The sequence below is a fragment of the Eupeodes corollae genome, chromosome 1 (assembly GCF_945859685.1).
Source record: "Eupeodes corollae chromosome 1, idEupCoro1.1, whole genome shotgun sequence".
NCBI lineage: Eukaryota > Metazoa > Arthropoda > Insecta > Diptera > Syrphidae > Eupeodes > Eupeodes corollae.
This window is the reverse complement of record NC_079147.1, coordinates 1,322,571-1,340,510: the sequence shown is the minus strand read 5'-3', so window position 1 is coordinate 1,340,510 and position 17,940 is coordinate 1,322,571.

Genomic DNA, 17,940 nt, shown 5'->3' with positions numbered 1-17,940 from the left:
TATGCTCAATTTTTGTTAAACATACATTTTTTGTCTTTTTTCCTATTTAATTTTGAATACCATTTATTTGTGTTTAGCTGATTTGTTGTCACTTGAAAAGCCATTCTTAATTTCTTACGCTGCTGTCAAAATTCAAAACCTCAACCTGAATTGTATGCTCTGAACATTTTTGGACTACGGTTTATTTTAACAAGCCTAACTATTTACTTACTTGTTGGTTGACAACATTTTTTTAAAAATTGAGATTGCCAATACTTCAACGTCTCGAATTTATTGGCATTTTGTATTTGGACCTACTTAATGATTGTAAGCTTGATTTTATTTTTAAGCAATCAATTATACTTAAGTCATGAAAACATCACAAGCTGATTGATTGGCAGACATAATACCTCTGTGTACACTTGAAAGCATAATGATACATTTGAAATATACATATGTACAAATTTATTTCATGGGTAATCTAACTCGCCAAAAAGAGTGTTGTAAATAGTATTTACGTATTTTATTACAAATTACTCGTACATATGTGTTTTAGACGCAGATTTGAGGCTTACGCTTAATCAACGCTAAATCACACTTAAAATTAAATAATTGTAATATACTAATAACCATACCGTTTAAAAAGTAAGACAAACATTAATAGACCGTCAGGTGAGTCCCAATTATTAGTTTTGAGGAGGAACAGGGTATTTACAAATAGTTTATTTCTTAAAAAGAGATTTTGTAAAACTTATTGTAGACAGAATAATATGTCCGAAAATTCTAGCCCATTGAATATGCATTAACACAACGATTTACGATGTTCCGAAATTATGTCCTTATTTTGTACGAGATAGAAACTGCTTAATTATATCTCCGTACATTTTAGCCCAGTAAAAGCTTAAATTTGCATAACAAACGAATCTTTTGTATGATACCAATCCTTAAGATATCAGTAAAATACCACCTTTTTACTCACTAATTATTGAAATTTTGATTTAAAATTATATGTGTCGTAAAAAGGAGTGTCCTAATGCTCAAATTGTTCAATAAGACCCTCTCTTGAAACATACCTGTAACAAACACTATTTACACACTACACCATAAGTTGTTTAAATAAAACTCACGTATCGCGTTACTTTTATGCAACGTACTGTGTAAAAAGTCGAAACCGTTATGCAGACATTAAGTATTCACAGCACTTATTAATTTAATATCATGAGTCAATTCATTTTCGAATAGGGCTAAAAATAACAAACTGATAGCGATCATACAACCTACTTAAAAAACAAATCTCACAAAACCCAGAAGATATAATTGTACGTACGACTACGTCAGACGTCTTGAGTTAGCCTATTAATCTAAAGAATAGAGGTCAATATTAACTATGTTTACATTTTATGTCTTACATCAGGCAGTCATGTTGTTGACCTGCTAATTGGTTAAATTTGTTTAAAGAGCTCAAACCAGAAACATCACTATTTTTTAAACTAAAAAAAAGGTAGGTACTTTGTGATTTGCATAGTTGAGGAACCTTGACACTGAATACTTATGTGCGCAAGTGTTAAAACTTAAATTAATATTTGAAATTAAAACAGTTCATACTAAAAACGATGTAGCAAATTATATTGGTTCCTGTTTTTTAATTTGGAATTTATTCAACGACGCGACGCGTCATTTGTCGTCTCCAAGGTTTTAACTATTAAAAATTTAAAAATATCATGGACTGTAAGTTTTAAATTTAAATATATGTCTTAGACCAGTTTAAGTTAATTTGTTTTATATCACATTTACATACATACATATATAACTCTAATTGAGCTCATAAAAATTGTTTCGTACAATGACATATTTATTTTTCTAAGATGATATTATGTAACAGCTCGAAAAGTTTTACAAATCAATTATTCTTTTCCTAAATTTAAACCGATCAGAAATGGCATTTGGGTTGTTATGTGGTGTTACTAAAATATTTGCTGCCGGAGATAAACTTAAGTACCAGATGAGTTTTAAATACATTTTGCCAAATATTAATACACGACACTTTTCCTCATTATCAAATAAAGCTGTGGTTCATCCTCTCCCGAAAAAGGGAAAGGACAACTTCAACCCGTCAAATCTTAGGTCGATAAGTCTTCTTCCGAGCATCAGCAAAGTTTTCGAAAAGATCATTAAGTGGGCTGCGGACAACAAAATAATTCCGGATAAACAGTTCGGGTTCAAGGCGGGTCATGACACAATTCATGCTGCGTCTAAACTCGTTTCTGATATCCAATGGAATAAATCAATACAACAATGCACAGGTGCTGTTCTGGTTGATTTGGAAAAGGCCTTTGACACCGTATGGTTAGAGGGTCTTTACCTAAAACTGAGCAGGCTTGGCATAAGCAAGCCATTGTTGTATATACTTCATGATATGCTTAACGGTAGAAAGTTTGTTGTCAAAAGTGGCAATGTAACTTCTACCACAACATTCTCAATTAAAAATGGTCTTCAACTGGGAGCGGTGAATTCGCCGATTCTCTTCAGCATTTACACCAGAGATCTGATAGGTAGTCTTACAAAGGCAATTGCGTACGCGGACGATCTAATTGCGTACAGAACGGCCCGAAAGGTTGAGGTTATTAGAATTCTCTTGCAGCGTGAGTTCGACAAGATTCAGCGATATTGTGACGACTGGAAACTGAAAATAAATGTCCAGAAGTCGGAGACAATTCTGTTCCGGATTCCGTTTGCTGGGGCCACGAGGGATACGTGCAAGAATTGGCGCAAGATGGTCATCGTTGATCTTCACGGGCAGCCATTGGCGAACAAAAGTGTAGTGAAGTACCTCGGTATCTGGTTAGATCAGTATTTATATTTCGACAGACATATAAATGCTGCTCTGCAGTCGGCTTGACCCCAGAGTGAAGGTAATTTGCTAAATGCCCCTTATACGGCCAATGATCGTTTATGGTTGCCCTGTGTGGTTTAACGTTGCCATTTTCCAGATGGAGAAGTTTCGGGTGTTCGAGCGGCAGTGTTTACGACGCTGCTGTACCGGTTTATATCGAACAGCCTTCTTATGTGCATTACTTTTCCAACGAGGTCCTATACAACGGGGCTCGAATCAACAGAATTGACAATTTCGTTGAAAACTCGTTCGAGGTCACATTGCAAGAGCTATGTCTTCAACCAACAATTTAATTTTCGGGGCGTCGTGTTCGTTACATACGAGTAGCACGTAGTTTATTTGAATCATATAGTGAGTTTTTTACTTTAAGTATCTACATACAAGGCAAAAGTTAACTACGTTTTGTAATGACTAATTAAATTTTCCCGACATTTTTTTTATATATTCTCCTATACACCCAAATACTAACCGAAATGGAATTAAATGACAGCGGAGTGATCTCGAGTGATGGGCGATAGTGACGATGTAGTTTTGCGATGGTAAAGGTGTTTTGTAGTCCTAGGCAAGGGCTTAAAATTTGCCATCTTAATTCGCAAAGCTTGTTCCCTAAAATAGATGAGTTTATCTGTCTTATTTTGCCTCAATGCTTGGTTCTTTAAAAATTGAATTCGTGGATAAGTCAAAGAACTTAGGGTTGGTATTCAACCGAACTTTGACATGGAATGACCATATTAATGAAGTTGTGGGATAAACACATGGGGTTCTTCGAACTTTATGGACAGCTCAAAAGTTTACACCACCAAAGACAAGATTAGTTCTCGTTAAGACTTTGGTTATACCAGTTCTCTTGTATGGTTGTGAAATATTTATATAACTGTAATACTGAAAGCAAAAGAAAACTTCAAGTAGCATTCAATAGGGCTCTGCGCTATATTTACAATATGAGGAGATTCGACCATTGTAAAGCTTTGTAATTTAAATATTTTTAATTTTCACAAATTTATAAGTATACTCTTACTGTGAATTGGAATATAATAAAAAATAAATCGAAATCTAAATAATAAATATAGCCTATGATGATGGTTATACTTAAAAGTGGAAGAAATGTAATTGATTAAGTGTTTTCCAAGAGATTGGTATTCAATTTAAATGCGATATTTTGAAGATACATCTGTATAATAAAATAATCAAAACGAACATGACATGTAAGGAAAAAGTGGTGGCTTTTAAAAGGAATTCTATTAAGGGGATATTTGTGTTTATTACTTGGGGAGGAACACAACCCCTCAGAAGGAAATTTGCATAAGTAAATATATTTTGTAATTTGTATCTCGAAGGATTTTTTTTAATTTGATTAAAACAAAACTATATTTTTTGTATACAAACATGCAAATAAACAGATTATAACGCATTATCTGTTACCGCGTTTACAAGGAGAATTGAATCCGAATTGAATCAGGATTTAGCGCCGTATAGACCTGGATCGGATCGAAATATTACTACTCGATCCAATCCCACTGAAAGAGGTGAATCGAATCGAATGGTGTGTGAGGTTTTGCTTGTTGTGTGCGTGCGATAAGCGTCTTTGTGTTGAGAGCATTATTGTTATAAAATTTGAAATTTATATACTTAGCAGTACGCACACAAATAAAACCTAATTGTCATTTCGATTCCTCGATTCAGTGCCACCATATACCTGGATCAAAATCTCAATTCGATTCGATTCGATTCCTCGATCTCATCTTCTAATCAGGGTGTTTAAAACTAACTCCTCCACACAGGTTTTTCTTCACAAATTTTGACTCGACTCCGATCCCCTACCAGAATCGAGGCGAATCAAGCTCATTTCAACTCGATTGAGGTATATAAACAATTTAGGCGATTTTCAAACTCGCTTCAACACCACATGATAATATAGTAGGTAGTCTACGAACAAACCCCTTTCTTAAAGTTTTTATTTTATGTCAAATTGTTTGGTTAAAACTTTCAAATCGACTACCACATTACACAAACGTATTTTCTTGATTTTGATAGTCAACTATCAAAAATCAGCGTAAACGATTTCATTACTGGTCTGAATTACGCTATTTTTTTTGGAATTCTTTGATAAATTATTCTGGCAAATATTTAATTGTATCAACTTTCAAATATAAAAACTGGACTACTGCGGATTGTTTTTTTGGCAATTTCTCACCGTACTGTATATGGAATATAAAAAAACACGGCTAATAACAACGTTTTTTCTTGAAATTAAAATTATATTAAACCTACAAAAACTGATTAAATTTGCCGATACAAATTATTGAAAGTTTTTTTTACAAAAAATAAAAACATAAAAAGTGAAGGATGATTGTTTAAAAGCTATAAGAAAGTTTTTCAACAAAAACACAAAATTCAGAAAAATGCATGAAATATTTATTTGAATCGATAGTACGGTCCATATACGAGTAATTTAATGTTTGAAGTTTATTTCATGCAAATGGGGCGCAGAGTCAGAAGTCCAGAGGCCAAAAGTCCATAATTCCATTATGATCTTTTGATCCACCCTAGTGAGTCAAAATTCCAGAAAAAAATTGGGTCATAAGTCCATTATGCTAAAAAGAAAATTGGTCAAAAGTTCATAATTTATTTCAATTTCAGAAGAAAAAAATCAATGTACCATCAATAAAAAAAAGAAAAACAAAAACAATATATGTAATTGAGTTCAAAATCCTTTACAAAAAAATTTGTGTGCTATTTGTCACAATTTGCCTGCAAAATGGACATAGCAATTCATTTTTGTTTCGCTTTACCTTGTCCTTAACAATTTCAAAACAAGTTTCGTTATTTTGAAGTCGTTACACGGGATGAGAAGAGTATCCCTCTGATTTTGGAAACAAATGGCGCAATTCAGCTCATTTCCACTCGTACTCTGACTATTGCTCTCATGTTCGTTATTTTCTTCGTCTTCTTCTTCTTCTTCACCGGTAAAATTTTCAAACTCAAAAATTTTCAAGTCCGTTTTCTTGGAACATATTGAACTTAATTGACTCAATAGTTCCGTTAAAGTGATCTTATCTGTTTCGAATTTAATGGTCATGGACTCAATTAACTGATTTCGCAGTTGAAATTTGGATTTAGGCAATTGTATGTTCCTCATCAATTATTTGGTCCACAAAGTTGAAAAAATGTCCGTTTTTTGGCAAAAGTTTTCCCAATTTTCCGTTGTACGCTTCCAACCTACTTGGTGTGCGAACACTTTTTCCATAAACAGAAAATTGTTGTGACATACCATATCTAAGACAGACATTTTCTTTAAGGAATATTTCTTTAACTTCCGAAAAGGTTTTCGGGGTTTGAGGAAGAGTACTAATTTTTATTCTGTTGAGAGTCCTTTTAAGGATCTTGTGGTGGACTAAATGTGCGGAGCCCGTTGTCTTCATTCTTTTCTGGTCAAAAACTTGCATTGACGTTGTTTTCCTTTTAAGGCTGATATCCAAGCAATCTTTTTTCATACTGTTTATTAACTCCATTTTTTGGTACATATTATATTGATCCGGATGAGGGTGAATAGCATCGGAAACATTAACAATTTTATTCAACATCGGGTCAAATGTTAAGCCTGCTTTGCAGGATTTTATGTAGCAAATATATCTGTCAATGTTTTTATATGTATATTTTTTCGTATATAATTGTTTTTCGTTTTCTAAATATAAGACCGAACTGTTCTATCTTAAACCAATGATAAATTTAAACTTTATGCACGTGTTTTCCATGTTTTAACAATCACTTTTATTTTCCACTTTTCTAATGAGGTCTTGTTCAACTGTACACAGCACTTGTAATGATCAATGTGAATCAATTCTTCAAAATCTTAACGGAGCACAAGAAGTGCTTGTCTTAATTTTACTCTATAGTTTACCGATATAATCTCCGCCTCTAAAACTAACTCTTGCGTATTGCTTTTTTTATGTTAACAGTTAAAATCAAACAAAACAACAAAAACAATCAAATTTCAAGGTTGTTCATTATGGACTTTTGTCTCACCTAAGTGAGTCAAAAATTCATAATCAAGGGGTCATTAGTCCACAAGAATTTCTTCTGGAATTTTGACTGACTAGGGTGGGTCAAAAATCATAATCATAATGGAATTATGGACTTTTGGCCTCTGGACTTCTGACCCTGCGCCGCAAATGGACCTTGACAGCATCCATCCGCTAAGTCCAATTATGGCATACTCTTTCCAACATTTCGGCCGGTATCTCACGAATAAAATAAATGTTTCAATGTTTTCCTCCAATGCGTTAATTGAAGCGGGCTTGTCTATATAGACATGAGTTTTAACATAGCTCCACGCAAAATAGTCTAAAGGCGTTAAATTGCACGATCCAATTGACTCGCATCATCTTTGAAGAAGTACGGTCCAATGTGACTTTTGGTAGATCTTGCAATGCTTCTGTTTTCTATTCACTCCAAAATCAACAATTCTGCTTATTTACGTATGTATGTACCTATTGATACAAAAATGAGCTTCATCGTTGAACACAATATTTCGGTAAAAAAGTGGATTTTCGGCCAACTTTCCAAGAACCCATCCAACAATTTTACGATGCAGTAGGTCGTTCAGCTTCAATTCTTGCACCAGCTTTATTTTGAAATTCATTACACCTAAATCCGCCCGCAAAATTGTCCACGTTGTTGTGTAACAGAGGCCCAATTGCTACGAACTGCGACGAATGGATAATTGATGGTCACCTGATAAGAAACGGTTTTCGAATCAAGTATTTTGAGAACAATGAAAGCTATTGACTTTAAACTTGTTTTCTCTCACACAAATTATTGTTATTAATACTTTCTTAAAGTTTTAGGCATATCGACAGACGTGTACTGATGGGAAGTTATGAGTGTGGGATGCATCCCAACCTCTTTTTGCTTCATCAGTTATCTTGTTATTGATGCCATCGAAACAGTAAAAATTAGAACGCAATCAGTGAAACGAAATGGAATTTTGTTGTCATTTTGCAGTCAGCTTAGGGCCGGTTACAGCTATCAGTAAAATCCATCAGTAAAATTTGAAAAATCAATCAGTAAATTTATGTCATTAATTTGTTGTTTTCTTTTGATTATAACATCGAGCTTCGCGCCTCGGACATTATTTTACTGTTGCTTTTATCAGTAAAATGTTTAATGATGTGACATGCGACTTGACATTAGAATACATCTTATTGCATTCAAATATTCCTGAAAATAGAGCTCGAACATCTTCAAAAATATAAACAAACTTTTTAATTGAATGCTCTTACTGATTAGCTATAACCCCCTAAGTGGATCGAATTTTGTAGCTGTCAATTAAATGAAAATTTTCTATAATTTTTAGTGCATATGTATGCATGCATATTAAAATGTAATCAAAAGATGTCATGAATGTAAGTACATACACATGTACTATTACCTGTTGAATACAAAGAAAAATAAATAAAACAGAACTTTAATGATTCACCCAAACCTTAACTTTTCTTTAGTGTCACCAATATTCACCATGGCACTGAGTCAATCTCAATAGTCATCTCAATAATAAGAAAATGACGAAAGGTTCAAGTTTTTACTTTTTATTTCGATATGTAATATTCATATATTTGTATGTAGTTTTTACCAAGCACTCTCTCTCTCATCTCTTTTTGTAATAAAAAAAAGAATAAACCACGTGCCTATTTCCGGATACATATTTACATGTTTTAAATCTAACGTCCGTCACAACAAAACATAGCTTGGAACTGAAAAACATAAAACACGCCTCTAGATCGCATGAACGTGTTTTTAATATGGCTCTAAGTATCATATTATTAAAAAAAATTGTAGGTACCTTTTAGTTTTTATAATTTAGGTATGCATATCCAAAATTCCAAAATGAAAAATTTCCTTACATTTTCTTTTTATCAATTTTTTTCGGGATCTTTTTTTGGGCCAGAGTATGAACGATGAAATATGGACTAAAGAAAAATACCATGTTTTTGAAACTGATTCAGTTTTTGTACCTATTAATTTTTTTTTTTTAATTGTTTATCAGTTAAATAAATCACAAATGACAATCGACAGGTGCAACCGACATTAAGGACTTGAAAGTAAGGTAAAGTTTCTAGCATCTCATAGGCCATCTCCTAAAATATTCTAAATAGTGAATAGTTGACTAGAAAGTTAGTCAAGAAAAATCTCCCTAACTATCAAGTCAATTCCACTCTTGTTAAAATGACAGCTAATTATAATTTTGAATTCAACTGAAAGCTGAGCTTTATTATAATGCGGGATTTATTGACTGTTCCCTGTTAAATCGGAAAAGGAACAAGTAATATTTCTTTTAAATGTAAAATACAATTCAAGTTGGACTTGTAGTTTGTCTGAATTGTGTTTTGTAGACAATTATGTTTTTCGTATTTTTTGCATGATCAACTGAAGGTATGGTAGGTTATAGATAGGTAAAGTTCAAAGTTTGAAATTTATGACACTTGAAAATCTAAATAGTTGCCTTGTTCAAAATGCCCAATAACGGTAATGAAGCCTAGCAGCCAGAGGCTATAAAGATCTGTTTGTCTGCATAATGCAGCATGTTAGTAATTATACCTTTTGTCAGTTATTAACTTAAAATTAACCACTGAGCATAAAAAAAATAATTAAGCTATAATTGCAATTACAATTGTAATAAATTCAAATACCTGCATAACACTTTTATTGTAATCATTTCAAAAATCTGTTATTATTTTGATTTCATGTTATAAAAACGATTTCTATTGTACTGTCTTCTAATTTTCAAAAAAACTGATTGGTTAGTGCCAATTTTTTAAGTTATTATCGATGTTTAAGAAATGTTAATTTTTGTGACAAAAAATAACAAGTTTCATTTTTGGGATTGTGTTTATTAATTTAGTAAATCAAATCCCACAAATAAATGCAAATAACCCAAACCATAAGATAAACAAGAAAAACTGAATCGCAAATTTGTCGGACAAATCCGACTTTAAAATCAATCTATTACATCAGCTTTTTGAGATAATAATTTGTAATTCTAAAAAGCCTTCAGTTAGGTTCTTTGGGGCAAAGTAAATTTGATTTTTTTTTTGTTTTTCAATAAAATGTGTAGTAGTTTTGGAAATCTACAATCCTGCACTTTAATACACCGTGTAAAAATGCTCAGTATCTTACTTATATATCAAAAAATCAACATCAGTTGCAAGTTTTCACCTGCCTAAGTCATTTATGTTAAAATGGTTCTTAACTGAAAAGCGCGAATTTTGATTCTTTTACGAATTTGTAGTCCTTTGGTTAAAGTTCAAGTTTTTGGAATATATTGAAAAGAATGTTTAAAACAGATATTTCTGAGTTTGGGCACATACAGCTTACATTTATTTTAAAACGAAGTATTCCAAAACTAAAAGAATAACATTCAAGGTTTTTTTTTTTAAAAACGTGATATTAAGTCAAATGACGACCTAAAAGTCGTCTCATATCTTATGAGAAATTAAAAAAACTTAGTATTATAACAAAAATTAAAAAAAAATTAAAGACTTGTACTTGGTTCAAACCACCATACAAAATATTGTTTAGAGATATGAATGTTGTGATTTTATTTAGCATTAGAAACCTAGTTTTTGATTATTTTTTATATTTTTAAAGCTCCATGTTTTTAAAACCTGATGTGGTAGACAAATTTAAAATTGAGTTTCGAAGTTAGGACATCTTTATCCTTTAAAAAATTTAATTTTGTCGATTGGTGTGTTATAAAATTCAAATTTATAAAATCGTAAATTTCGAGACTATCATTGTTACATTTTTATATAAACCGCCTCATTTTAGTACCAATTTCATACAATCTTGTCCCAACACTTTTCCTTTAAACCTACATAATTGTTTTTTTTTTTTTTACATGAAACTAATACTTGCCACATAGAGGAAGAAAAAGGTGAATTGCAAAGGCATGACATACTTTTACAAGTGGGCTATAAACAATTTTTCTTCCATTCATATACATTGTATGTATGTACTTACATTTTCTTTTTTTTCAAGCCAGATATTTATTTTATTTATTATGTTTTGTGTTATAAACAATAAACTTAAGTGCTGATAAAAAGGGACAAATAACAGAATCCCGCGCACATATATTGTTGCAATAGACATACAATGGCAAGACTATGCTAGTGCTTCTTACAAAGTTCTTTATCTGAACTATGAACTTTGTAATTTGATTTATCTAGATTAAGATTAATAATTGAATTGAGGTTAAATATATAGAAATCCTTTTTATTGTTCGTATCTCAAATAAAAAAAACTATTTGTTGTTGTATTTTGAATAATCATATGAATTTGCGTTTGCTGTAAGACCAAGAGACCACAGAATAATGCACTTTACCTTTATAACCGATATAAGGTTACAATCCCACAATCTTTGTGGGATTATGCTTGGCTTTGACACAACGTCTAACCATGACTTCGTGGTGGGGAATTTAAACGGGAAAGACATAAAGTATAAAATAACATTTCTGTCTATTGTAGTGACATTCGAACATCATCGTTGAACCTACAAATATTTTCCAGCTTCGAATGGACTTAGGCGATTCGATGTCTATAACATTACAATTATTACAATGTAACCAAGACACTATGGGCTTTGAGTTCATAATGTGTAGGAAGATTATGTTGCTGCATGGACATGGAAACATGTTTATTATCTGAGAATCGTTCATGTCTAGTGGATGCGCAGGTGGTATCAAAGAAAGAAAGGCCAAAGGCGCTAACCCTTTATAGCAGGGGACTTATTCATATGATCAGATCTTACAAGAGACTTAAGCCATCCGCAAAATTCCACTTGCACTAACGATCTGTACATTACCATTCTGCAAAAAGTTACTTTTATTTAAGATAAAACGAATTCAAAAAAGAGCCTGCGATTCGACCCACATCCCATCCCGTCTGTCGATTTGTCTTGCTTAAAAGGTTTGTTGTTTGTAGGTTATTGAGTTTTGTTAAAAAGTCGTCAGTTGAATTATTCTAAGCAAATTAAAAATTACCAACAATATTTTGCACATTTTAAAAGAGTTTGATTTCAAAATCTGTTTTAGTTGACGGAGATTTTTATTCAAAAACCAATTTTTACCAATTTTAGTAGCGTTTTTTGTTAAAAAATTCTATTTCTTCTAAAAAAAATATAAATTAGATGAGCGAAATTAATTTGAAGTCAATATCTTCTATTGTTCACGACATATCGAGAACCGTACTATTTTTGCATACTATTTTTTGTAGATTTAATTTTTTTATAAAAAACTTTTGGATTTTTATAAAAAATTATCTGAATGTTGAAAACAATATTTTCTTGGAGATATAATTAGTTTAAAGCCAATTTTTTTGATTTTTGAAAAGATATTTGATTTGAAATTCAATTTTTACCAATTTTTAGTATCGTTTTTTTTAGGTTTACAATTTTTGTAAAAAAAAACTCTCAATTCGGTTTTTCTCAAAATTGAACACAATATGTTAAGTTTTGGAAAGATATTTGAGTCGAAAATCAATTTTTACCAACTTTTAGTAATGTTTTGTTTAGTTTTTTTTGTTTAGTTTTTTTTTTTAAATATATTATTAATTTTATCATGTGAATAAACAAATCTTAGCTTAATAAAATGTAAATTAGGTTTTGGGTTGATAGAATAAAGTTAAAGTCTTTTTTAAAATAAAGGAAGTTATTGACGTTGAAGTAAATGTTGATATTGTTAATTATAAAATTAACAATAAAATTAAAAAGTAAATGTTGATATTGTTAATTATAAAATCAAAACCGCACTGCGCATAAATTATATTTGTAAGGCTGAAGTATACAAACAAATTTTAAGCAAAACAAAACCTTATGGCTTCGTCTTTCCATTCTATCTATGAGCTCCTGCTAAAGCTAGTATGGCAAAACCATATGAAAAAATAAACTAAAATTAAAAATATTAAGCTTAAGCTGGAATTTATTAGCTAATGCTTTTTAATTTTATCTGTGTTTTATTCACATAAAAGCTGGACATGTCTAGATCAACGCCAACATTTTTTCCGCAAACTGTGTGAACCAGTGCCTTAGGCGGGGGTGATCAGGGGGATATATCCTTCCATTGGGATCGATCATTGTTGAAAATAACCAATCATGAACCAAATAAATTAAAGAAACGCACTCTGAAATTTAATTAAATCTAATTATTATTATTTCTTTTTTCATCAATGGATACATAATCTGTTGACTACAATTAAATTATAATTTATCATTATACATCATTAAAAAAGTTTAAAGCAATACTCTTAAACATATCCCTATTCATTTGAAGGTCGACTTCACTATGAATTAAATTAAAAAGAGACAAATTACGAGTTATGGGTTCATTAGGTCCATAGTTCGTCCTGTGACTAGAAATCAAAAAGAGAACGTCCCTATTTCTTAGATTTCTCTCAGGAACATAAAAAGATATAAGGGCTAGTAAGTCCGGAGACTTTATTTTACCATTTAGTATGTCCTTGATAAAAAGAACCCCAAGGGTATCTCTACTGCTTTTTAAAGATTTTAAAGCTATCAGTGCGAATCTAGAGCCATAATTGGGAAAACCATCTGACCACCTGAAATTCCTTAAAGCAAAGCGCGTGAATCTTCTTTGAATGTTTTCGATCCTGTCTGAGGAATTTTGATAAAAAGGTGACCAAATAACACAACAGTATTCCAGTATAGGTAATATTAAAGATATGTAAATCGTTTTCAGAGTATAACTATCTTTAAAAACCCCCGTGTTGCGTTTTAAAAAAAACCTAGCAAAGAATTCGCTTTTCAAATAATAAAATGTATGTGTTCAGAAAAAGAAAACTTAGTGTCAAAAATAACACCAAGGTCCTTTATTTCACTCACGGTTGAAAGACTTTCATTGCCAAGACTGTAAGTGAACAGCACTTTAGGTGTTGTACGAGAAGCTCTAAATATTTTACATTTAGAGATATTAAGCTCGAGATGATTATATTTACACCAATTAAAAAACGCATCTATATCTTTTTGAAAGTTAACGCAGTTTTCAACTGAAGAAATTTGGGAATACAGTTTCAAGTCATCTGCGAACATCAAACAATTAGAGAATTGTAGACAGTTCGGAATGTCATTGACGAAAAGATTGAAAAGGAGGGGCCCCAAATGACTTCCTTGAGGAAGTCCTGATAAGACTTCAATAAAAAAGGATTGATTGCCTTCGATTTTAACAATCTGTTTTCGATTTGACAAGTAAGATTCTAACCATTTAAGAAAACCGAATCTGAATCCCATCCTCTCCAACTTTCTTAATAGAAGTCTATGATGGACTCTATCGACCGCTTTCACAAAATCCGTGTACAAAACATCGACCTGCATTCTTTTTTCCAAAGCAGATAAACAAAGAGTGACCACTACAAAATCCATGCTGTCTCGAAGATATTATGTCTTTCACCGTGAAACTAAGTCTATTGAACAGCAACTTTTCAAAAAGTTTTGGAATCGCTGAAAGTTTTGAGACTGGTCTATAGTTCTTAATTAAGTGCTTGAGACCACTTTTATAAATAGGGCTGATGGATGATATTTTCCACTCTTCTAGAAAAACCCCAGAATGGAGCGATTTATTAAAAATAATTTTTAGACCTTTACAAAGCGAAACAGCACATGCCGATATCAAAAGAGGAGGAATCAAATCTACTCCAGCTTTTATATTAACATCAAGAGAAACTAAGCCTTCAAATACCTCTTGATCAGATAGAGAAAACACATTAAAATCAACTTGAGAACTAATATCATTATACAGGTTTTCACTATTAGGTATAATATCTATATTATAATTCGCTTGAAAAAAACTTAGCAAAAAGATTGCATGTAGCTTCAGTACTATGGGAGGTCTCTCCATCAAGCTCCATAAAGCTAGGAAAAGCAGAACTTTTGCGTTTAGAATTTAAAAAAACCCAAAAAGATTTCGAGTTGCATTTGATATTCCTTTCAACTGAACTTATATATTGTAAATATAGAAATCTACTCAAAAAATCAAATTCCCGTCGCAGTTGCATAAAACGAATTCTATCTTCAGATTTGCCTGTTACCTTACATCTTTTTAAAGCCTTGTTTTTTACATTTTCTAAATTCTTAAGTCTTTTATTAAACCAGGGAGATTTAAAAGACGATCTCTTTCGAACTACCGGAACGAACTTCTGAACACCCTCAAACAAAAGTGTTTTAAAGATGGTATACATCTGATTTAAAGATTTATCTGCAAATAGTTGCTCCCAATTAATGTTATTAAAATAATTATTTAGCGAAATGAAGTCAGCCTTCTTATAATTAAATATAAAACAGTTATTTGTAATAACAGGTTGAAAATTATAAAGTTCAAATACAACCATAATGGCTTTATGATGAATTTGGTTTCTTACTAAAGGAAAGTCTGATTCAAAGACCATAACTATCTACGCCACTGGAGTGATCCACACTTTGCAACGTACATATATTTTAAACCGACGGATTAGTATCTATTTTTGAGATAATTTCCTTCGACTTTTTAACAATCATTATTCTTAAATGTTCTCAAATTGAAGTTTCTTTTTCGGCAAATCCCTTACTTTTGAATACACATTAAATTTTTTGAGTTATTGTTTTATTAATTCTTATTTCATCATAATCTATTTCTTATTATTCTTTTTTAGATTCTTTCTAAAGCACACCTTTTTATCTATTATGCCATTGTTATGGTTTATGTTTCAATAAATGTATTTTTAGTGAAGAAAATTTAAACAACATTTTTTTAAATTTAATGTTGTATTAATCAAATGACTACTAAGACTTCCAGCAAAACTTCACGCATCGATTTTCCACAGAGCAGATTATTAGAAAGTTAAGAAAAAATCGAATAGGCATCGAGAAAAAAAGAAAGAAAAACAGACCATAAATATGTAACAACCTTTTCCATGGAAATGTTTATTTAATTTATGCATTTATAACATGTTTTTTTCATAAAGAATAATAACTTATAAACTTAATGTATGGAAAATTTAATTTTCTAAAAATTTGAAATGATTAATCATTTCGGCCCTATTTTCATCATAAAATTATTTTATTATTTCAATAAAAAACTTCATTGTGATAGTTTATTATAACATATTGTGGAGGTTTTTATTTAAGTTAAACTGTAATTTAATATCAAAATTTCCGAATGTCTCGGAATTGTGATTCAATATTTTTATAAGTGATTTTAAATTATAGGGGCAGGTTTACTATTAGTGAAATTCATCAGTTTATTTCTCAGTTTTGAGCATATAAGGATTTTATTTTCAGCAAAAGATAAATGCAGTAAGATAAGTTGTAAGGTCAAAGTATTTTATTTAGGAAACGATGCGCTTGAAGTTTAATTTATTTCGTACATTTTAAAAATTTTGAGGATACAATTGTATCTTTACTGAACAACGGATGACATTATAATATTTGAATGTTCTCTTTTAATCAGTAAGAAAGGTACAGCAAAGAGTATGTGCTCCTGGCTATTTAATATCTATCTCTAATTTATTAATTGCTAGAATAGTTCACCTATTTATATTTATATTTCAGATCCCTCCTGTTCAAATGTTTATTGATGGTTTTTACTTATAGCTACGCCCGTTCCCATATAAAATGAGTGGAAATGTACGTCAAAATAAACTTTAAGGAGGTACAGCCATGGAATACACTAACCCTTGTATTTTTTTGTTTATAAGTTACAGGCACTCAAGGGGTTATTAGTACCCTTTATATGATTATTAAACAAAATGCAAGCATTAGGAACATAGGGAAGGATTTAAAAGAAGATACAGGTGCACATTAGTCTTAAAGTTCTGAAATGGGAGGAAAAAACAGAGTTGGCTAAAGCATTCCACATCCTCGATGTGCGATTTAAGAAAGAATCTCTATACTTGACAGTACGCCCGAAATTGAGCTCAAGGGTAAACTGATTAGCATTCCTGGAAGTGCGAGTATTACGGCTTAATCGTTTAAGGGGTGGAATGCAACTTACTAATTCGACAGAACATTGTTTGTAAAAATATCGATAAAACAACGAAAGGCGATGTAAATTTTTCGATTATAGTTCTATCGCCCATCATTTTTAAGGCCCTTTTTGTATTCTATCCAAGAGATTTAAACTTGTTTTAGGGGCACCTGCCCAGATATGCGAATTATATTCAAGTTTTTGACGGATGAAGGCTTTGTAAATTACAGCCAGATCAGAAGGGGTAAACATTTCTTGCACCGCACTGTCGGAGAAATCCTTAGCACCTGGCAGCATTTTTGGCAATATCAAATATATGATTATTCCATAAAAGGTGATTTGTCATACACATACCAAGTATTGACAGTTGATTAGTTTCTTGGATGCAAGTGCCACTCATAGATAGTGGCATCGGGAGTGTGTTACGCTTTAACGACAGGAGACAGCTTGAGTTCTCAAAGCATTAAATTCTACACGGTTTTTGATTTGAGCTTATCATACGCTGTCGTTAAAGTTTCACATCCGAAGGACAAGGATGTGAATCTAGACACGAGTATGAGAAGCTGGGGGTACTAACCTGGGCGAAACAGTTTAATGGATTAGAAGTGGCAGACATAAGATCATTTATGAATATAAGAAAGAGAGTCGGAGACAAAACGGAGCCCTGGGGAACACCAGCATTTATTTTATGAATTTCAGACTTGGAACCATTAAATACAACTTGTATTGAACGGTTAGAAAGGTAATTTCTAATCCAACGAAGAAGAGATTCATCAATACCATAAGCACGCATTTTCGATAGGAGAGCTTGGTGCCAAACTCTATCAAATGCTTTTCAAGCGTACTTATCTTACTTTCTCCAAAACGATGTAGCAGTCCTACCCTCCGACCACAATGCCTAGGGCACCAATAGTGCTCTATATTTATTGAATTGAATTTGTTCATATTAATTCCGTTTACATATAACGTCTGGTTTACTTTACTAGAAAAGAAGTCTAAAGTTAATTTGGATGCGATGAGATGATGATAAGTTATCAATAAAATCTTAATTAATAGGCA